Genomic DNA, 24,634 nt, shown 5'->3' with positions numbered 1-24,634 from the left:
GTACCTGCTTAAGGGAGGGCAGCGCTGGCTAACAGAAGCCCGGAAACAAACTGTTCTGCAGATCCCCAGGCCACAATCCACCCGACAAGTGAGAGAGTTCCTGGGGTCGGCAGAATTTTGCAGACTATGGATACCTGGGTTTGCAGAACTGGCTAAACCCTTGTATCAGGCAACACGGGGGCAACAGCCATTTAATTGGACAGACGAAGCCGAGTTGGCCTTCCAACAGATTAAAACCGCCCTACTCTCCGCGCCTGCACTAGGACTACCTGATGTTACCAAGCCCTTCCACTTATACGTGGATGAAAATAAGGGTGTCGCCAAGGCGGTAATAACTCAGAACTTAGGCCCCTGGCAGAGGCCAGTTGCCTACCTGTCAAAGAAGTTAGACCCAGTAGCTGCCGGGTGGCCCCCTTGTCTCCGAATGATTGCGGCCACGGCTCTGATGGTGCAAGATGCTGATAAACTTGTCATAGGGCAAGAATTGCGGGTCGTTACTCCACATGCCATCGAAGGTGTACTCAAACAGCCACCTAATCGATGGATGAGTAACGCCCGGCTCACCCACTACCAAGGACTACTACTAAATCCTCTCAGGATAATTTTCCTGCCCCCAACGACCTTAAACCCTGCCTCACTGCTGCCCAACCCGGACCTGGACGCCCCACTCCATGACTGCACCGAGATACTAGCTCAGGTGCACGGAGTTCGAGAAGACCTGCAGGACCACCCACTTCCTGACGCCGACCTCGTCTGGTTCACTGATGGGAGCAGCTTCATGCATCAAGGCCAGAGGCACGCTGGGGCGGCAGTAACTTCAGAGACTGAGGTAATCTGGGCGGAACCCCTGACCCCGGGGACATCGGCCCAGAAGGCCGAACTGATAGCGCTCACCCAAGCTCTTACCTTAGGGGCGGGGAAAAAGCTGACAGTATATACAGACAGCCAATATGCTTTTGCAACGGCGCATATACATGGGGCCATTTACAAGGAGTGAGGGTTACTGACGGCTGAAGGAAAAGAGATAAAAAACAAGCAAGAGATCCTAGCCCTGCTAACAGCCCTATGGAGGCCAGAAAAATTAGCCATTGTACATTGCCCAAGGCATCAGAAACTAACTACTCCAACTGCTCAAGGCAACTTTCTGGCAGACCAAACTGCAAGGAATGTGGCGAAGGCTCCCAGCCAACTCCTTGCACTCCAGCTCCCTGACCCGGGCCCCCGGGACTTGCCATATTTCCCTGAATATTCAGAACAAGATCTCCAGTGGATTGACAAACTTCCCCTGAAACAAATCCAGAATGGGTGGTGGACTGATACTAATGACCAAACCATCCTACCAGAAAAATTAGGACAACAGGTGTTAGAACACATCCACCGAACCACCCACCTGGGGGCCCGGCGGATGATAGACCTGATCAGACGCTCCAAGCTCAAAATCAGACATATAGCTGAGACAGCCAGCAGTATCGTGACAAGTTGCAAAGTCTGCCAGCTTAACAACGCATACCCCCAATCTCAAGCTGCAGCAGGAACAAGGCTCACGGGAACCAGGCCCGGTATCTACTGGGAAGTAGATTTTACTGAAATAAAGCCAGGAAAGTACGGGTACCGGTACTTACTTGTCTTTGTAGATACTTTTTCAGGGTGGACTGAAGCATTCCCAACCAAAAGAGAAACTGCTCAGGTCGTAGCAAAGAAAATTCTGAAAGATATCTTTCCCAGGTATGGCTTCCCCATCCAGATAGGGTCAGATAATGGGCCCGCTTTCGTCGCTAAGGTAAGTCAGGACTTGGCTTCCATCCTTGGGGCAAATTGGAAACTACATTGCGCTTACAGGCCCCAGAGTTCAGGACAGGTAGAAAGGATGAATCGGACCTTAAAAGAGACCTTAACTAAATTGACTATAGAGACTGGCGCTAATTGGGTAGTCCTTCTCCCCTATGCTCTGTTCCGGGCCCGTAATACCCCTTACAAACTGGGCCTCACCCCTTACGAAATCATGTATGGCAGACCTCCACCCCTAGTTCCTAGCTTAAAAGATGACCTGCTTAAGTCTGAAACAGAAAATGTCTCTGAATTCTTATTTTCCTTACAAGCCTTACAGAAAATTCACCAAGAAATCTGGCCCAAGCTGAGAGAGCTATATGAGACCAGTCCCCCACCGACATCCCATCCGTACCAGCCGGGAGACTGGGTCCTGGTTAAGCGACACCGACAAGAGACCCTAGAGCCCAGGTAGAAAGGACCACTCCAAGTACTCCTGACCACACCCACCGCCCTGAAGGTAGAAGGCATTGCATCGTGGATCCACTACACCCACGTCAAGCCAGTGGACCCAACCTCTGACCTTCTGGGGCCAATCACGGCGGCGGCGGCTGAAGCACCGGACACGTGGACTGTGGACAGAGCTAAGAACAACCCCTTAAAACTCACCCTGCGCCGGCAGCATAACTCACTGCAAACATGCAGTTAGGTAGTCTAACTCTAACATTAGTCGCCCTAGTGGCCGCTGGGGAAAACATAAAGCCAGCTCCTAATCCCTTTGTCTGGAGATTCTGGCTTTATGAAAACCAAACCCACCCTGGGCAACCTCATAAGCCTGGGAAATTAGTGGCCAGTGCAGATTGGCCCTCCTCAGGGTGCAATAGCCCAATTTTACTAAATTTTACCGATTTCCCAGTAGCCAAACCAGTGGCACCAATAATATGCTTTGAGTATGATCAGACTGAATACAATTGTAAGCACTATTGGTGGCACCAAAGTGCCGGCTGCCCTTATAACTATTGTAACATCCATAAATACCAATGGTGGGGTGGAGAACAACAGATAGATCCCAGATGGCCCTTCCATCGCAGACGAGATAGAGACCTTTCATATACATGGATAGTTAGAGACCCCTGGAACTCCCGCTGGACCACGCCTCAACACGGGGCTGTATACTACTCCTCCGCCTCCACATGGCCTAGCAGTCACCTCTATCTGTGGCGGGGTCTAGTGCAGGTATGGCCCCTAGTCCATGGAAATATCCAGCGACAAGAAAACCGCCTGACACAAGATTTACGTCCTTTTTCCTGGTTAAAATTATTGCAAGAAGGATTAGAACTTGCCAACCTTACAGGACTTCACAGCCTGTCTGGCTGCTTTCTCTGTGCCACTTTAGGGCGTCCACCGCTAACCGCTGTCCCCCTGCCATGGGGATCATCCACCTCTGCCCAAGCTAACAACCACCAAAACATCTCATATGCCCCTATCCCTAACGTGCCACTATACCTAAACCCCAGTCAAGAGAAGTTTCCCTACTGTTTCTCAGGAACTAATTCCAGCCTCTGCAACATCACTGCAACGCCCCCTAACATCACCTTAAGGGCTCCGTCAGGCATATTCTTCTGGTGTAATGGAACATTATCTAAAAACCTATCAAGCCCCTCTGTTACCAACCTACTGTGGCTTCCTGTCACATTAGTTCCCCGGTTAACTCTACTTACTGCCGGCGAGTTCCTAGGGTATACCGGTAACTGGACTAGTGCTGTTATTCACCCAGACCCTAGACCGAGACCTGCACGAGCCATATTTCTCCCCCTCATTGCAGGAATCTCCCTCACCGCATCCTTCATGGCGGCCGGACTGGCTGGGGGAGCCCTAGGTCACACCCTTATAGAAAGTAACAAGCTGTACCAACAATTTGCCGTTGCTATGGAGGAGTCAGCTGAGTCCCTTGCCTCCCTCCAGCGGCAGCTCACGTCCCTAGCACAGGTAACCTTGCAGAACCGGAGGGCCTTAGACCTACTCACTGCTGAAAAAGGGGGAACGTGTATGTTTCTAAAGGAAGACTGTTGTTTCTACATAAATGAATCAGGGCTCATGGAAGACCGAGTCCAACAGTTACACAAGTTAAGCACAGAAGTAAGAACACGGCAGTTTGCTTCAGCTGCAGACCAATGGTGGAACTCATCTATGTTTTCTCTGTTAGCCCCCTTCCTTGGACCCCTGCTGAGTCTACTATTTCTGCTTACCGTAGGACCTTGTGTTGTTAACAGAATTTTGCGGTTCGTTAAAGAAAGGTTTAACACTGTACAACTCATGGTCCTCAGAGCCCAATACCAACCTGTAAACGCTGAAACAGAATCAGACTTATAAGACCCAAGATTGGCTCTAAAAAAAATACCTGAAAAGAAAGGGGGGGAATGAAAAGAGCCGGGCACATTCCTCAGCCCCGGGCTCAAAACAAACAAGCCCAGTACAAACACATCCCATCCTCCCATCCCACCACATATCACCATATATCTCTTAAACTTCCCCCGGGCTCAAAACAAACAAGCCCAGTACAAACACCACCGGGAAAGTCTCCGATAAGGGGACAGATGAGGGGACAGCCGTTCAAAGTTTTACTGAAAAAGCGGGAACCAAAAGAATTCCTTTGTTCCCCTGTAACTTTCAGGCTATAAAAAAGCAAACACTCGCATTGTTCGGGGCCCTCTTGTATGTGGTGGAATGGAGGGACCAGGTTCGAACTTGTAGTAAAGATCCTTGCCACTTGGCTTTGACTCTGGACTCTGGTGGTCTTCTTTGGGGAACAAACGGTCTGGGCATAACAGCATCTCATCACACTGCTGTACATTTATGAGAACCTGCTGTGTGATAGCTGATTTATATATATTACTCAATCTTTATACACTCTATTAGAAGGTACAATTATTACCATTTTGTTAAGTTAGGTGATCAGGATTCAGAGAGGTTAAGTCACTTATCCAAAGTAATTTCTTTGTATTAGAGTCAAAATTTGAATACAGATCCATCTGATTCCAAAATTCCTTCCACTATATATTACATCATTCTAAATAAATAGGGCCTGCAAGTGACTCTGAAGACATTTTTTGTCTCTAAACACATTCCTATTGCCCAGTTTGGTGAAGGTAGATTACTCAGATGATCTGTACCAACAAATCTGCAGCACTTTCTTTTGTGAAACTAGAACAATATCCAATCTACTGAAAATTAGTTATTGTCACACGCGTCCGTGTGAAGAGACCAAAAAACAGGCTTTGTGTGAGCAACAAGGCTGTTTATTTCACCTGGGTGCAGGCAGGCGGAGTCAGAAAAGAGAGTCAGCAAAGGGAGACGGGGTGGGGCCATTTTTTTATAGGATTTGGGTGGGTAGTGGAAAATTACAGTCAAAGGGGGTTGTTCTCTTGTGGGCAGGGGCGGGGGGGTCACAAGGTGCTCAGTGGGGGAGCTTCTGAGCCAGGAGAAGGAATTTCACAAGGTTAATCACTCAGTTTAGGTGGGGCAGGAACAAATCACAATGGTAGAATGTCATCAGTTAAGGCAGGAACAGGCCATTTTCACTTCTTTTGTGATTCTTCAGTTACTTCAGGCCATCTGGGTGTATACGTGCAGGTCACAGGGGATATGATGGCTTAGCTTGGGCTCAGAGGCCTGACAGTTATTTTCCCTTACATTTTTTACTCTTGTGAAATCGCACACCGATGTGTATTTACTATTTTCATTTTTCAAATCTTACAGTGTCTGCTGAAATAATCATAAAACAATGTATAGGAAGCTATGAACAGTGCTGGAATAGGGTGTCAGCACCCTTCAGAGAGTCACCAAGCTACTGTCTGCCTCCTCCACAAAGGATTGCTGGATTTTGCAGACCCCATCTGTAAGCTGCAGAAAGCTCTTCTCCCCAACAAAGGAAACATGCTATGTTCCTTGCAGCCTGACCCACAAATACCTAAGTCCCAACATCAGTGAACAGTTAAAATAGGGAGATGCATGGTCACCTCATTAGCACAAATAAAATTGCCAATAAACAGAAGAAATATTTAACAAAAAAAAGCAAATCCAAGAAGCTTATTTTTGCTTCTGAAAAGAAGTCAATATGGCAATAAAATATAGAGAAGACTTCATTGTTGCTAATAAAACTAATATGTCCACAGAGTAATTATCTAATGATGATAAACATTTTCTTTTCTTTAAGAAATCAAAGGAGGAGAAAAGGAAGGAAATCTAGTGCTAACTGTGCTGAAGAATTAAAATGCAGGAAAGTTAGAAATGGAAAGTTATGCTTCCCCTAGTAACTATAACTTGGCATATTCTATACAAGGACATAAATATAACGTAAATATAGTACATAAAATACTATCATGTGTGCAAGGAACAAATAATGATAGCTGGGAGGATCATAATTTTGACTTTCCTGATTTTTATGAGTTTAAATTCTCAGCCACAATGTCGCATTATACATGCAAGTTTTTTAACCAATCTTGACTTAATTTTTGCCCCTCTCTATGCAATTGTCCAGGTTTTCTTGACACTTTACAGGTTAAAGCAGTAACCTTTGAACATCGACCTTCCAAATTTGATTCTGATTCAAATCTTGACCTTTAAAGTGAAAAAAAGAGAGAGGCATGAGTATTTTTCCCTGGACCTCATTAAACGTGGGAAAGACAGTAAAAGCAAAGTTTTCAGCTGTGCATGATTGTTAAACAGTGGGGGAATGCTAAATAAAACAAGTCACAAGTTGTTCCAGAAAAAAAGCTAAAGCAATCATTTCAACCTGCACACTGCTGTTTTTTATTTAATGCTGAGGGGTGTTTACAATGCTGTGGTTGCCAGAGAAAGGTTAATCCAGACGAGTAAAAGAATAGCAGCGTATGAGACTGTTTCACCCCAGCTATTTGCAGTGAATATTTTAGTAACCATCATGAATCCATGTCAGCAGTGCAACCATCAAATGAAACAGGAAAGAAAGCAAATATTACCCTAAAGAATGAATTCTGATTTTCAATAGAGGCAGAGGCATTTTCACTGCCCTCTGCTGTAGTGATGATGCAGTGGAAAACAGTTTTCATGAGTCAAGTGCTCTTTTTGAGCTCCTGTATTCTCAACTCACCATCCTATTTTTGAACTTGAGAGGCAGGGAGGAGTAAAAACTTCCACTGATTTTCCCTCCAGCTTTTATTTAGTTTTTCTTTTTTCCCCCATGAGCTTCAAACTATAGTAGCAATTCTCTCCTTGGAGAGTATTACCTTGCCTCTGCATCAAGCTATGTCAAAAACTATTCAGTATTCTAAGCAGTTCCACTAGGGCACATGTTCCTGTCTTATTTCCTTCCCTGGAAAGTATCCGTATTGATCTCCCTAAAACCTTGGGGCTAAATGAAAATAGCAGGAGAGGCATTCTGTTGGGAAAAAAAAAATGCAGATTTGTACTATCCCCTCCATTTTTTCCTTGCTTTCCAGAATATCAGTGCAGACAGAGCAATATCGGAAACTCTGTTAGTTTCTTTCTTCCTTCTTCCCCAAGGCTATGTTAATAGCAACCTTTTGTGTTCCTGCATTTAGAAATTCAGGACCAAAGATCAATCAGAGTCACTGTTACAAATTTTCCTTTGAAAGAACCACTACCCAACCCATAAATAAAATGCAAATTTCTCCTAATATTATTCAATGCACTAATTTCTGTGAATTACTTGCAATGCTAATTTATTTGAGTCCAGTTTTTTGTGCCTAGTTAACATTGTTCATGATTTTGAACTCACTCTTTAACTGCATATTTTTAGAAAAGATAAGGAAAATACCATCAGGAATGTTCAATATAACATATTACCCCTGATGGTAACATGCATTGCAAGCAAATGTATTTTTGGATCCTGTGATTTTTATATTAATGGGGTTTAGAAAACTACCCCAAAACATGATCCATTGGCATTTGAGAAATACCAGAAGCAGGAAGCTCTCTCTAACCTTCTCTCATCCTTTTTCCCTGAAGCAGATCATAATACCTAGGAAGGATTTTACGACCTTTTCCTAAATCCAGTCATGAGACCCTCATGTGGGAAGTGCCCACCCTATACACAGAGGAAAGGAACATCCTTCTCTCTGAAAATACAGAGACACAGAGAACAATCTGAACCTTGTTAAGTTTCCCCTGGTTTACTACTGTTAGATTATACCCCTTTCCAAACATTTTTCTCCTAAACTGTCTACTCTTCATCAAACCTAGCATAAAAATACATATAGTTAACTATTTCTTTGGGTCTTTGCTTCCCTGTGAAGGCTATTATGTTACATAAAACATGTTAAATAAATCGGTGTGGTTTCTCCTGTTAATCTGTCAGTTTTTCTTTCAAACCCAGCCAGGAACCCTAAGACAGTGAAGGAAAATCTCTTCCTCCCCTAGAGCTTCTGGTACCCAATGAAGGGCCACATCAGCTGGGGACACCTTGCTCAGTCCAGAAGCTGCAGTTCAAAGATCCTGGACTTCCGTCTGACAAAAGCCAGCAGAAGGTTAAAATTCTTACCACATCAGTGTTGAGTCTCTGCCTTCAGGGCCTGGTGGAGCAAAAGTGGTAAGAATCTTTTTCTTTCCAAATCCAGATTAGCAGTAAGCAACACTTTTAAAAGTTAGTTCTTTTATATTGTGACTCTAGTTAAAAATTTGGTTAAGTTGGGTTACCCATTAGTTATTGATCCTTTCCCTCCCAAGGACAGCTATTGCTTTCCAGTTGTCTCATCTTGTGTCTCGATTGCTTGGCTTGACTTTCCACTTGTTGGGGCACGTAGGTTATGGGGTCTGCATATACAGGTGCCCAAATGAAAGGTTGTAGGGACCCAAGTACATAGCAAGATAAAAATATGAGTTCACAATTCTAATATACCAACTGTTGCCAGCTCTCCAGGCACAAGTTACCTGTATTTCTTCTGGCTCTTAGGAGTGGTTTTGGATCTTGAGAGGGCTGCATCTTTTTGCACCCTCTTTTGAGGACACCTTTTGCATCCATGGCTAAGTCATAAAAGGTTGATTCATTCTGGTGTTGAGTCACTTGATAGATACCTTTGGTCTAAGAGAAAGAGAGGAGTTCGATGCTACCAGGAATGTTTATTATTCTTTTCTGGCTGATACCTGATAACATTAGTTTTAACTGTCAGAAGTTGGTCAAATTGAAGGCTGATATTAAGAGCCTGAGGACCATTTTTAAGGCCTTCTAAGCTAAGATAGAACTATATATTCAGAGAGGAAAAAAAAGTCTGAAGATTTTGTGGAAGAATTTATTAAAACGAAGACACACCACTCTAAATCTAGAACATAAGACTCTTTTGATTTCTTAGTTGGTAATCTGCTCCCTGATATAAAGGAAGAAATGGAAGATAATGCAGAGGATAAATGAGTCAGCCCGTTAATATCATTTAGGCTATGACCCAGTGCTTGGAGGAATTAAAAATCACTATCCTGACCTAATAAATTGAGTCTTTACAAAAACAGAAATGGAACTGCAGAGGCAATTTAAAGTCCACCAATCCTCTTTAACAATACCCAAACCTCACCTATTTATCTCAAGATGCTTGCAGATATTGTAAAAGGTCAGATCATGGAAAATGGACCTGTCCTACACTTAAGAAAAAGAGGGAAATTTTTCTAAAGAGTAATTATACTAGAGCTCTGATTATCGGCAAATATGACCCAAAACTCCCTCTTGGAAAAAATTCTTACTCCATGCCTTTGAAATGTAAATAATCTTCCCCTGGACTTGAGGCTGGGGGAAAGGAGTTATTTGGAAGCAAATTGGGCAGATGAAAAATCTTAAAAGTCTTTTCTACAAATAGTAAAGTTTTAGTCATCTAGGCAGGTAACTTTAACTTGTTCCATCAACCAGAAACACAATTTGGATCTAGCTATTCTTTTATAAACGAGTGAGTTCTGTATTATTGTACCTGACACATGACTAAAACTTTAAAATGAAAGCTACATGGCTTGTTCTGCATTTTTCTGCATGATTATGTATGTCCCTATGTATGTATGTTAAATATATGGGATGTTTCTCTTCCTCTGGATGGTATTACCAAATTAATTTATAAAATTTCTCAAAGTTATATTCAGACTGGCTAAAAGATAAATGAGTCAAAAAAATTAAAACTGATTCTTTGGATTTCTATTTTTTTATAAAGGTGAAAGGAGCCGGGCACATTCCTCAGCCCCGGGCTCAAAACAAACAAGCCCAGTACAAACACATCCCATCCTCCCATCCCACCACATATCACCATATATCTCTCAAACTTCCTGAGCCCAGTACAAACACCACCAGGAAAGTCTCCGATAAGGGGACAGCTGTTCAAAGTTTTACTGAAAGAGCGGGAACCAAAAGAATTCCTTTGTTCCCCTGTAACTTTCAGGCTATAAAAAGCAAACACTCGCATTGTTCAAGGCCCTCTTGTATGCTGTGGAATGGAAGGACCAGGTTCAAACTTGTAGTAAAGATCCTTGCCGCTTGGCTTTGACTCTGGACTCTGGTGGTCTTCTTTGAGGAACTAACGGTCTGGGCATAACATCTGGGGGCTCGTCCGGGATTCCCCAAGCCCACCAGACCCCTGGTCAACGGATCTGCTAGGATCGATCTACTGATAGGTGAGCTGGCTCGTCTCCGTTTGTCTGTCTGTGTCTGTTCTGAATCCGAATCTGTGACTCGCGAGGTCTGAAACTGGAGCTGGCACAGTCCTGGCGGACGCGCTATAGGACAGCCAGCGGAGACCGGTGGGAGACGTCCCCTGGCTCTCATCTGATCTATATTGCAATCTGAGCTGCCCCGGTTTGGCGGGCAGCAGCTGTCTCTGATCTGAGCTGCCCCGGTTGGGCGGGCAGCAGCTGTCTCTGATCTGAGCTGCCCCGGTTTGGCGGGCAGCAGCCGTCTCTGATCTGGACTGCCCCAGCGCGATCGAGATCCAGGCAGCTAACTCTGACCCGGGCTTCCGGTGCGCGCTTGCGATCTGAACTGCCCTGGTTTGGCGGGCAGCAGCTGTCTCTGATCTGGGCGGCCCCAGCGCGACCACGATCCAGGCAGCTAACTCTGACCAGGGCTGCCAAAGTGCGCCTGCGATTAGATATCATTAATAAGTCAGATCAGATTTCCTTTACAAGGATTCAAACCCACATTCCTTTACAGGAAGAGACTACAAATTATTACAGGATCGGTAATACCCAGAGCACTCCTCTATCTCTCCTTACGAGTAATTTCAAAGAAGTTAGAGCAAGGGGCCATGATCTTAGTATAGAAATCAGGAAAGGAAAGCTAATTACTCTGTGTCGCTCCGAATGGCCTGCCTTTGATGTGAGGTGGCCGCTCGAAGGGACCTTCCGACTTGCTGTCATCACTAGGGTAAAGTGCAAGATTTTCCTACCTGGGCGTGCGGGCCACTTAGATCAAATCCCATATATCCTCATATGGCAGGACCTTGTTGAGAACCTGCCTCCTTGGCTGTCCCCTTTCCAATTAGCCTCTGAACCCTGTAAGGCACTGGTTGCTCGACCACTAAAATCCAAGCAACCAACTGCCCCCTGCCATCCTGTCTACCTGACAGCGGGGACCCACTGTTCACAGAACCCCCTCCGTACCCCTCCGGGTCCCAGGCCCCAGCCCCCCTGGCTGAGCTGCGGGAGGGAGCAGGCGGATGGGAGGCGGCCGGCACACACGGGCCTGCTGAAAGGGAAAGTAACTTTGAAGGGCCGGCGGGGAGGACGCGAGGGCGCACTTCGCGGACTAGCCCCCCTCAGCCGCCTGACTGCACGGTGGCTTTACCGCTTCGGGACATAGGACCCCCAGATGACACAGGAATCCCCAGGCTCCAGTACTGGCCATTCTCCACCAGTGATCCGTATAACTGGAAAACTCAGAGTGCTCGGTTTTCAGACAACCCCAAAGATTTACTGGCTTTACTGGATAGTGTCATGTTCACCCACCAGCCCACTTGAGATGATTGTCAGCAGCTCCTCCAAATCTTGTTCACCATGGAAGAGCGAGAGAGAATACAGATAGAAGCTAGAAAGCTGGTCCCGGGGGACGACGGTCAACCGACTGCCAACCCCGACCTCATAAACGCAACCTTTCCTCTGACCAGGCCGGCGTGGGACTACAACACGGCAGAAGGTAGGGGACGGCTACACCTTTATCGCCAGACTCTAATGGCAGGTCTCCGGGCAGCTGCTCACAAGCCCACTAATTTGGCTAAAGTATATTCTATTCTGCAGGGAAAGACAGAGAGCCCAGCTACCTACTTAGAAAGATTAATGGAAGCTTTTAGACAGTACACCCCCATAGATCCAGAGGCTCCAGGAAGTCAGGCAGCTGTTGTAATGTCTTTCGTAAATCAGGCAGCCCCAGATATTAAGAGAAAACTCCAGAAATTAGAAGACTTGGAAGGAAAGCGGATTCAGGACCTCCTTCAGATAGCCCAGCGGGTTTACAATAACAGAGATACTCCAGAGGAAAAACAATTTAAGGCCACTGAAAAAATGACCAAGGTCCTGGCAGCAGTGGTACAGAAAGAGCATCTACAGCCAGAGTACACCCAACCTAGGCACCCCCCCCCCACCGGCATGATAATCTGAGCAAAGACCAATGTGCCTACTGTAAGGGGGCTGGCCACTGGGTAAGAGACTGCCCCAAAAAGAAACAACGAGGACACGGACCCCCTAGGTCTACACCCATACTAGTCACTCAAGACGAAGACTAGGGAAGATGGGGTTCGGACCCCCTCCCCGAACCTAGAGTAACTTTGCAAGTGGAGGGGTCCCCAGTCCAGTTCTTGGTCGATACGGGAGCACAGCACTCGGTCTTAGTTCCTGTCAAAGAAGTTAGACCCAGTGGCTGCCGGGTGGCCCCCTTGTCTCCGAATGATTGCGGCCACGGCTCTGATGGTGCAAGATGCTGATAAACTTGTCATAGGGCAAGAATTGCGGGTCGTTACTCCACATGCCATCGAAGGTGTACTCAAACAGCCACCTAATCGATGGATGAGTAACGCCCGGCTCACCCACTACCAAGGACTACTACTAAATCCTCTCAGGATAATTTTCCTGCCCCCAACGACCTTAAACCCTGCCTCGCTGCTGCCCAACCCGGACCTGGACGCCCCACTCCATGACTGCACCGAGATACTAGCTCAGGTGCACGGAGTTCGAGAAGACCTGCAGGACCACCCAATTCCTGACGCCGACCTCATCTGGTTCACTGATAGGAGCAGCTTCATGCATCAAGGCCAGAGGTACGCTGGAGCGGCAGTAACTTCAGAGACTGAGGTAATCTCGGCGGAACCCCTGACCCCGGGGACATCGGCCCAGAAGGCCGAACTGATAGTGCTCACCCAAGCTCTTACCTTAGGGGCGGGGAAAAAGCTGACAGTATATACAGACAGCATATACATGGGGCCATTTACAGGGAGCGAAGTTTACTGATGGCTGAAGGAAAAGAGATAAAAAACAAGCAAGAGATCCTAGCCCTGCTAACAGCCCTATGGAGGCCAGAAAAATTAGCCATTGTACATTGCCCAAGGCATCAGAAACTAACTACTCCAACTGCTCAAGGCAACTTTCTGGCAGACCAAACTGCAAGGAATGTGGCGAAGGCTCCCAGCCAACTCCTTGCACTCCAGCTCCCTGACCCGGGCCCCCGGGACTTGCCATATTTCCCTGAATATTCAGAACAAGATCTCCAGTAGATTGACAAACTTCCCCTGAAACAAATCCAGAATAGGTGGTGGACTGATACTAATGACCAAACCATCCTACCAGAAAAATTAAGACAACAGGTGTTAGAACACATCCACCAAACCACCCACTTGGGGGCCCGGCGGATGATAGACCTGATCAGACGCTCCAAGCTCAAAATCAGACATATAGCTGAGACAGCCAGCAGTATCGTGACAAGTTGCAAAGTCTGCCAGCTTAACAATGCATACCCCCAATCTCAAGCTGCAGCAGGAACAAGGCTCAGAGGAACCAGGCCCGGTATCTACTAGGAAGTAGATTTTACTGAAATAAAGCCAGGAAAGTACGGGTACTGGTACTTACTTGTCTTTGTAGATACTTTTTCAGGGTGGACTGAAGCATTCCCAACCAAAAGAGAAACTGCTCAGGTCGTAGCAAAGAAAATTCTGGAAGATATCCTTCCCAGGTATGGCTTCCCCATCCAGATAGGGTCAGATAATAGGCCCGCTTTCGTCGCTAATGTAAGTCAGGACTTGGCTTCCATCCTTAGGGCAAATTAGAAACTACATTGCGCTTACAGGCCCCAGAGTTCAGGACAGGTAGAAAACATGAATCGGACCTTAAAAGAGACCTTAACTAAATTGACTATAAAGACTGGCGCTAATTAAGTAGTCCTTCTCCCCTATGCTCTGTTCCAGGCCCGTAATACCCCTTACAAACTAGGCCTTACCCCTTACGAAATCATGTATGGCAGACCTCCACCCCTAGTTCCTAGCTTAAAAGATGACCTGCTTAAGTCTGAAACAGAAAATGTCTCTGAATTCTTATTTTCCTTACAAGCCTTACAGAAAATTCACCAAGAAATCTGGCCCAAGCTGAAAGAGCTATATAAGACCAGTCCCCCACCGACATCCCATCCGTACCAGCCAGGAGACTGAGTCCTGGTTAAGCGACACCGACAAGAGACCCTAGAGCCCAGGTAGAAAGGACCACTCCAAGTACTCCTGACCACACCCACCACCCTGAAGGTAGAAGGCATTGCATCGTGGATCCACTACACCCACGTCAAGCCAGTGGACCCAACCTCCGACCTTCTGGGGCCAATCACGGCGGCGGCTGAAGCACCGGACACGTGGACTGTGGACAGAGCTAAGAACAACCCCTTAAAACTCACCCTGCGCCGGCAGCATAACTCACTGCAAACATGCAGTTAAGTAGTCTAACTCTAACATTAGTCGCCCTAGTGGCCGCTAGGGAAAACATAAAGCCAGCTCCTAATCCCTTTGTCTGAAGATTCTGGCTTTATGAAAACCAAACCCAACCTAGGCAACCTCATAAGCCCGGGAAATTAGTGGCCAGTGCAGATTGCCCTTCCTCAAGGTGCAATAGCCCAATTTTACTAAATTTTACCGATTTCCCAGTAGCCAAACCAGTGGCACCAATAATATGCTTCAAGTATGATCAGACTGAATACAATTGTAAGCACTATTGGTGGCACCAAAGTGCCGGCTGCCCTTATAACTATTGTAACATCCATAAATACCAATGGTGAGGTGGAAAAGAACAGATAGATCCCAGATGGCCCTTCCATCACAGACGAGATAAAGACCTTTCATACACATGGATAGTTAAAGACCCCTGGAACTCCCGCTGGACCACGCCTCAACACGGGGTTGTATACTACTCCTCCGCCTCCACATGGCCTAGCAGTCACCTCTATCTGTGGCGGGGTCTAGTGCAGGTACGGCCCCTGGTCCATGGAAATATCCAGCGACAAGAAAACCACCTGACACAAGATTTACGTCCTTTTTCCTGGTTAAAATTATTGCAAGAAGGATTAGAACTTGCCAACCTTACAGGACTTCACAGCCTGTCTGGCTGCTTTCTGTGTGCCACTCTAAGGTGTCCACTGCTAACCGCTGTCCCCCTGCCATGAGGATCCTCCACCTCTGCCCAAGCTAACAACCACCGAAACCTCTCATATGCCCCTATCCCTAACGTGCCACTATACCTAAACCCCAGTCAAGAAAAGTTTCCCTACTGTTTCTCAGGAACTAATTCCAGCCTCTGCAACATCACTGCAATGCCCCCTAACATCACCTTAAAGGCTCCGTCAGGCATATTCTTCTGGTGTAATGGAACATTATCTAAAAACCTATCAAGCCCCTCTGTTACCAACCTACTGTGGCTTCCTGTCACATTAGTTCCCTGGTTAACTCTACTTACTGCCGGCGAGTTCCTAGGGTATACCGGTAACTGGACTAGTGCTGTTATTCACCCAGACCCTAGACCGAGACCTGCACGAGCCATATTTCTCCCCCTCATTGCAGGAATCTCCCTCACTGCATCCTTCATGGCGGCCGGACTGGCTCGAGGAGCCCTAGGTCACACCCTCATAGAAAGTAACAAGCTGTACCAACAATTTGCCATTGCTATGGAGGAGTCAGCTGAGTCCCTTGCCTCCCTCCAGCGGCAGCTCACGTCCCTAGCACAGGTAACCTTGCAGAACCGGAAGGCCTTAGACCTACTCACTGCTGAAAAAAGAGGAACGTGTATGTTTCTAAAGGAAGACTGTTGTTTCTACATAAATGAATCAGGGCTCGTGGAAGACCAGGTCCAACAGTTACGCAAGTTAAGCACAGAAGTAAGAACACGGCAGTTTGCTTCAGCTGCAGACCAATGGTGGAACTCATCTATGTTTTCTCTGTTAGCCCCCTTCCTTGGATCCCTGCTAAGTCTACTATTTCTGCTTACCGTAGGACCTTGTGTTGTTAACAGAATTTTGCGGTTCGTTAAAGAAAGGTTTAACACTGTACAACTCATGGTCCTCAGAGCCCAATACCAACCTGTAAACGCTGAAACAGAATCAGACTTATAAGACCCAAGATTGGCTCTAAAAAATACCTGAAAAGAAAGGGGGGAATGAAAGGAGCCGGGCACATTCCTCAGCCCCGGGCTCAAAACAAACAAGCCCAGTACAAACACATCCCATCCTCCCATCCCACCACATATCGCCATATATCTCTCAAACTTCCTGAGCCCAGTACAAACACCACCAGGAAAGTCTCCGATAAGGGGACAGCTGTTCAAAGTTTTACTGAAAGAGCGGGAACCAAAAGAATTCCTTTGTTCCCCTGTAACTTTCAGGCTATAAAAAGCAAACACTCGCATTGTTCAAGGCCCTCTTGTATGCTGTGGAATGGAAAGACCAGGTTTGAACTTGTAGTAAAGATCCTTGCCGCTTGGCTTTGACTCTGGACTCTGGTGGTCTTCTTTGAGGAACTAACGGTCTAGGCATAACAAAGGCTCTTGTGTCATATAAAACTTAATTTAAATCGCTGGACATGGTGGCTTGCACCTGTATTCCTAACTACTCAGAAAGCTGAGGTGGGAGGATCACTTGAGCCCTGTAGTTCAGGGCTGCCCTGAGCCGCAATTGTGCCACTGCACTCCACACTCCAGCTTGAGCCACAGAGCATACTCTTCTGCTATTAATCTGTCTGTCAATTTTCTGTTCAGATCCAGCCAAGAACCCTAAAAGAGTTGAGGAAAATCTTTTCATCCCCTACAGTATTCATGACTATTTTCAAAACATTTTATCATTAAAAATTTTGCAAATATTTCCACATAAACCAATGCCAGGGAAAAAAACAAAGCCCCTAAACAAATTGGATAATTGACGTATTATCTGAATTATAAATAAAATCTTACATTTATGAAATGTTTTATATTATTTTCACATAACACTACTAATAACGCATTTATTGGGTGTTGATATGCAAAAGCCCCCTACTAAAAACTATATGTACTACTTCACTTAATTCTTAGAACAATCTTTCTAGATAGGCTCTATTATTAACCTCATTTTAAGCATGAGAAAACCAAGGCTAAGAGTATTACAAAGATATTAGGTATTAGAGAGAGATTTCAAACTCAGATGCATGCAGTGAGCCACTGTAGTCTAATATATTCATTATTTAAGTTGACCATTCCTACATTCTTACAAAACAACTAGAAAAGCAATTCTTCCTTCTGCTTGACAGACGTCCAAACTATAGAAAGAGAAGAAATTACTTACAAAAGATCATTAAGCTTGTACCATAACCTCTCCCTTAGCCACAGTTTCACTTTATGTGGTTTCAGTTACCTATAGCCAACCTCTTTCCAAAACTATTAAATGGAAACTTCCAGAAATAAACAGTTCGTAAGTTTTAAACCATGTGCTGTTTTTGTTTTTGTTTGGTTGGTTTTTTTTTTTTTTAGACAGAGTCTCGCTCTGTCACCCAGGGTGTAGTGCAGTGGCGTGATCTTGGCTCACTGCAACCTCTGCCTCCTGGGATTAAGCAATTCTCCTACCTCAGTTTCCTGAGTAGCTGGGATTACAGGCATGCGCCACCACACCCGGCTAATTTTGTATTTTTTAATAGAGATGGGGTTCCACCATGTTGGTCAGGCTGGTCTAGAACTCCTTGACCTCGTGATCTGCCTGCCTCGGCCTCCCAAAGTGCTGGAATTACAGGCATGAGCCACCAGTGCCCAGCCCTGCCATGTGCTGTTTTGAGTAGCATGATGAAATCTCACAACATCCACTCCAGCCTGCCTTTGCCCATCTTTGCTGTGCAAAGATTATTCCCTTTGTTTAGCATATCCACCTGTTATACATGACCTGCCTACTAATCAACAACATCCATCATCTACTCCTAATATCCAGCCATCAACATCATCATGGCTTGATGATCCAAGCATCACTCGAAGTAGATAATCCTCCTTCTGACATAGGAAGGTCAATAGTAGCTTAATGCTACATTGCAATGTCTGTATCATTCACCTCACTTCACCTCATAACACAGGCATTTTATCATCTCACATCATGACAAGAAGGGTATTTTCAGAGTGGGAAAATATCTCATAACTTTTATTACAGTATGTTGTTATAACTGTTCTATTTTATTATTAGCTATTGTTGTTAATCTCTTACTGTGCATAATTTATATATTAAGCTTTATCATAGGTATGTAGGTATAGGAAAAAGCTTAGTGTACATAGGGTTTGCTACTATCTGCAGTTTCAGGCATCCACTGGGTGTCTTGGGACATACTCCCAGCAGATAAGGGAAAACTACATTATTGCTGACTTTTAACCAACCCATATACTTTATGCATAGTTTAAATGTCCTTTGAATTATGACTATCAATTGTTATATTGAGATACTCAACTTCATAGGTAACCAAAAAAGCCAAATTAAAATAGCTATCATTGCCTTTCAAATTAACAGTAATTTTTAAATAATAATATTCAATTGTTGAGGTAGTTTGGTGAAATTGGCAGACCCCTATACTGCCAGCTGAAAATAGAATGATACAAGCTTCCTAAGAAGGTTTTTGTAATATGCGATAAGAGCTTTATAATGTTAACTTTCTTAGACCAGTAAATCCATTTCTAGGAATCTCTCCTACTGAAATCATCTGAGATACAGACCAAGATTTATTGATAAAATTGTTCAAATCAGCATGAGTTTGAAATAACAAAAGTCTGAAATATACTAAATACTCAACATCAGGAAAGTAGATACATTATAAAAGATAATAGGGAATATTATGCAGCCATTAAAAATAATATTTTTAAAGAAAGTTTAATCGTATTTGTGATTCAAAACTGCATAAATAATTCCTGTAATACTTAAAATACATTTATCTCTGTATATATATTATTGATATGGTTTGGATTTGTGTCCTCACTCAAATCTCATGTCAAATTGCAATCCCCAGTGTTGGAGGAGGGGTGTGGTGGGAGGTAACTGGATCATGAGGACAGATTTCCCTCTTGCTCTTCTCACAATAGTGAGTTCTCATGAGATCTGGTTGTTTAAAAGTATGTAACACCTCCCCCTTCACTCTCTTCCTCCTATTCTAGCCATGTAAGATGTGCCTGCTTCCCTTCCACTATGATTGAAAGTTCCCTGAGGCCTCCTCAGCCATGCTTCCTGGTCAGCCTATGGAATCATGAGCCAATTAAACCTCTTTTCTTTATAAATTACCCAGCTTCAGGTATTTCTTTTTAGCAGTATGAGAGCAGACTAATATAAAAAATTGGTACCAGGAGTAGGGCATTGCTATAAAGATACCTGAAAATGTGGAAACAGCTTTGGAACTGGGTAATAGGCAAAGGTTGGAACAGTTTGGAGGGCTCAGAAGAAGAAAGGAAGATGAGGGAAAGTTTGGAACCTCCTAGGTACTTGTTAAATTGTTGTGACCAAATGCTGATATTGATACCGGCAAAGTTCAGGCTGAGGAGGTTTCAGATGGAGATGAGGAACTTATTGGGAACTGGAACAAAGGTCACTTTTGTTATGAGTTCACAAAGAGGTTGGAGGCATTGTGCCCCTGCCCTAGGGATCTGTGGAACTTTGAACTTGGGAGTAATGATTTAGGGTATCTGGCAGAAGAAATTTCTAAGCAGCAAAGGATTCCAGACATAGCCTGGCTGCTTCTAGCAGCCTATTCTCATATTCGTGAACAAGAAAAGATGAAAAACTGGAACTTATATTCAAAGGGGAAGCAGAGTGTAAAAGTTTGAAAAATTTGCAGCCTGACCATGTGGTAGAAAAGGAAAAACCATTTTCAGGGGAGGAACTCAAGCTGGCTACAGACAATTGCATAAGTAAAGAGGAGACAAATATTAATAGCCAAGACAATGAGTAAAATGCCTCAAAGGCATTTCAGAGACCTCATGGCAGCCCCTCCCATCTCAGACCCAGAGGCCCAGGAGGAAAGAATGGTTTCATGGGCCAGGCCCAGGGCCTCATTTCCCTGCGCAACCTCAGGACACAGATCCTTGCCTCCCAGCCACTCCAGCTCCAGTTGTGGCTGTAGCTAAAACAGCCCCAGATATATCTCAGGCAGTTGCTCTAGACAGTATAAGCCATAAGCCCTGGCAGCTTCCATTTGGCGTTAAGCCTGTGAGTACGCAGAGGGCAAGAGTTGAGGCTTGGGAGCCTCTGCCTAGATTTTAGAGGAGGTATGGTATGGAAATATCTGGATGTCCAGACAGAAGTCTACTGAAGGAGTGGAGCCCTCATGGAGAACCTCTACTAGGGCAGTGCAGAGGGGAAATGCCTTGGGACCCCACCCCTTGTATCAGCGTGGCCTAGATGTGAGACATGAAGTCAAAGGAGATTATTTTTGAGCTTTAAGATGTAATGACTCTCCTGCTAGGTTTCAGACTTGCACAGGGCCTGTAGCCCCTCTCTTTAGGATGATTTATCCCTTTTGGAATGGGTGTGTTTACCAAACGCCTGTACCGTCATTGTATCTTGGAAGTAACTAACTTGTTTTTTATTTTACTGGCTCACAGGGAGAAGGGACTTGCCTTGTCTTAGATGAGACTTTGGAAAGTGGACTTCAGAGTTAATGCTGAAATGTGTCAAGACTTGGGCGACTGTTAAGGAGGGATGATTGTATTTTGCAATGTGAGAAGGACATGAGATTTGGGAGGTGCCAGAGGTGGAATGATATGGTTTAGATTTGTGTTCCCACCCAAATCTCATGTCAAATTGTAATCCTCAGTGTGGGAGGAGGAGCCTGGTAGGAGGTGATTGGATCATGAGAAGGATTTCCCTCCTGCTGTTCCTGTGATAGTGAGTTCTCATGAGATTTGATTATTTAAGTGTGTAGCACCTCCCTCTGTGCTCTCTTCCTCCTGCTCTGGCCAGGCAAAATGTGCCTGCTTCCTTTCTACCATGATTGAAAGTTTCCTGAGGCCTCCTCAGCTATGCTTCATGTACGGCCTGTGGAACCATGAGCCAATTAAACATCTTTCTTTATAAATTACCCAGTTTCAAGTATTTACTTATAGCAGTGTAAGAATGGACTAATACAATAATAAATGTAAATATGCCCAGAAGAAAAATGAAAAGGTGTTAGCAATGTATCTCAATATGCTTACAGGCCAATATTTTTTTCATGTCTTAAAAAAGTTGAGTTTGTCCCTCCATACACAGGGTCTAACAATCTCCATCCTTTCATCCTTCCTTTCTTCCAGGGGGAGGGAGGAGGGGTACACCTCTTTCATACAGCCTCAGCCCCTCTCCTTCTTACCACCCTACAGGAGCTCACCCTTGGGGCTGGGAAAGAATTTGGGAAGCAGTGGGAACTACCACCAGGGGCATCAGAGCATGGCCCCAGGGCTGGCTGCCACAGTCTCTGTCAAGGACAAGAAAAAATTCACTATTTAAAATTAAAAAAAAAAAAAAAAAAAAAAAACTCTTCTTAATTCAAAAGGGGAGGAGGGTTATTCCACAATTACTGATAATTTGAATCTTTTTTTTTTTTTTTTAGTTTTTGTTTCTCAGGTTCAAAATTAGATTAATTGCATTCTCTCCTATGTCATATTATTGGTGAAAAATGATTTTAATCAGCTTCTCAAAGTGTAGGTTGCCCATGTTTAAATTCAAGTATGTTGTTTGTATATCAGTATTTCTAAAATAGTCAAAAATACTTAATAATTTCCACCAAAAAAGTAAAGATTTTGTTGCATTTTGATTTACTGCATGCAGTTGCTTATTTTCTTCCTTCCTTTCTTCTTTTTTTTTTTTTTTTTTTTTTTTTTTTGAGACAGAGTTTTCACTCTTGTTGCCCAGGCTGGAGTGCAATGGCACAATCTCAGCTCACTGCAAACTCTGCCTCCTAGTGCAAGCGATTCTCCTGTCTCAGCCTCCTGAGTAGCTGGGATTATAGGCATGTGCCACCACACCTGGCTAATTTTGTATTTTTAGTAGAGATGGGGTTTCTCCATGTTGGCCAGGCTGGTCTCAAACTCCTGACCTCAGGTGATCCACCTGCCTTAGCCTCCCAAAGCACTGGGATTACAGGCGTGAGCCACTGCACCCGGCCTATTTTCTTCCTTTCAACCATACCCCACTTCCTGATTCCCTCATAATAGGATAATCTTCAGACCAAGTTATGTTCTTATAACAAATCTAAATTTTAAAATTCTAAATACTGATTTTTAGAATATATTGATAATTACTCTCAAAAACTCTTCTTTAGAGAAGTAATACTGTTTTCCATCTATTCAAAATAAATTTTAGTTTAACTAATGTGTTTCAAAGATTCCTATTTAGAAGTATTTAATAATTGAGAAGTTTGCAGCCAAGAGATTCAAAAGTTAAAGTTTTCAATATTTCTAATTAGAATATCCCATGTGTGCCGGGCGCAGTGGCTCACACCTGTAATCCCAGCACTTTGGGAGGCCGAGGCAGGCAGATCACCTGAGGTAGAGAGTTCGAGACCAGCCTGACCACATGGAGAAACCCTATCTCTACTAAAAATACAAAATTAGCCGGGTGTGGTGGCGCATGCCTGTAATCCCAGCTATTCGGGAGGCTAAGGTAGAAGAATTGCTTGAATCCAGGAGGCGGAGGTTGCAGTGAGCCGAGATCGCACCACTGTACTCTAGCCTGGGCAACAACAGCAAAACTCCATCTTAAAAAAAAAAAAAAGAATATCCCATGTGTATTTTAAGGATCTACAATGTCATCGGAGGGTCAAGATTAACTTACATTTTTTGCAAAACAATGTTTACACTTTAGAAAGCCATGAGAAGTTTCAAATATTAGTAACATATATTATAGCTTCTTTTTCTCGTAGCAAACTGGAAAATTAGCAATCCATGTATGAATCCCCAACACCAAGCCATCAACTTTACATATCCATACAGTGAAGGCAGATATATTATTATAATTCATGGCCATGTAATTTCAAAAACTCAATTCTTTTTTTTATATTAAATCATGTAAGCAAATGTATCCAAAATATGTGTGTGAGAGGCAGAAAATAATGTCAAATAATTCTGAATGACTACGAAAACTCTGGATGTTGTCTTCAAATGCATTTCAATCTCAGAATATTTTATAGGGGCAAGTCTGAGATAAGATGCCATAGCCTTCTTTTATATATAAATAATAGTTGTTTAGTGAAGTTTTTATACTAGCACTTTAGAAAGAAGAGAGGAAGAGAGGCTTTGAACAAGGTTACATATTTAATTTATGTCCCTCATGAATTCTCAGCTACCCTCTGGGCCTTAAAGGTAGAAGTTGGACGTTGACAGTAATTATTTTGGATTGCACTGCATGAAGGCAGCTGAGTGTAATACTGTACTTCAAAGAAGTGCAGCCTTGTGTCACTTTGAACAACCATCATGAATATAACTTGAAGTGTTCAGGGATGTCTTTACAGAAGTGATCTTTGTAGATAAGTGATTTTCTTTAGATGGTAATATAACCACATGCATGTACACATAGAGATTTTTTTAAAAGAAGAGGTAGAAAACTTGTAACTATGAACCAAACTGTCTTTTGAAAACGTTGAATTAAAATGAAATTTTAAGTGCACTATTAATAGAAGTTTTTAAAACAGCGTAAGAAGTATGAAAATAGTTGTTAAACTATTTAAAGCCAATATATGTTGGTAAGATGGCTTTCTTTCTGACTCCTTACAAAGGCAAACCTGCTGAAACTCAACTCTGTATAATTGGGTGGAAAAAATCTCTTTATCTCCAAGAGCTCATAAATTCTACTTTTGTCTTCAGACTACAACAAGATTTGAATGGAAAGCTAAGGTCTTTCTGGTTAGAACTGTCAACCTGAAAGAGGCAGACTCTAATTCTTTTACATACACATGTGTATGTCTCATACACACAAACACACACACTCCTACATCATTCTATAAGACCAAACCATTTAAAGGCTTAGTATTCACTCATAAAACATTTGTATTCAATTTTTACAGCAGGCACTGAGCTACAGACTGGATTTGGGGATGAACAGGATGCAAAAGGATTCTGCCCCAGAGAAACATAATCTACTGATTGAGACAGACCTGTAATCAAACACTTTAATCCCTAGCCCAATTCCAAGGTCATGCTACTGAAAAGCCCAGGTATTAACAATACTCTTGGAAAAATCAATATTTCATGAAAAAAAAGGGAAACAACAAATTATATTACAGCTATTTTAAACCCAACAAAAATACAAGTTAGAAAAGCCATCTTCTTCCAAACTAAACAGAAGAATATTTGTTAAAAACCTGCTTGGGTTAGTAACATTCTCCTGGATCACCCTCCTCTATTATTCAGCAAATAACAGTATGTC

Source organism: Pan paniscus, chromosome 3, assembly GCF_029289425.2.
Source record: "Pan paniscus chromosome 3, NHGRI_mPanPan1-v2.0_pri, whole genome shotgun sequence".
NCBI classification, from domain to species: domain Eukaryota; kingdom Metazoa; phylum Chordata; class Mammalia; order Primates; family Hominidae; genus Pan; species Pan paniscus.
The sequence above is the reverse complement of the archived record's forward strand: the minus strand, read 5'-3'. Positions refer to the sequence as shown.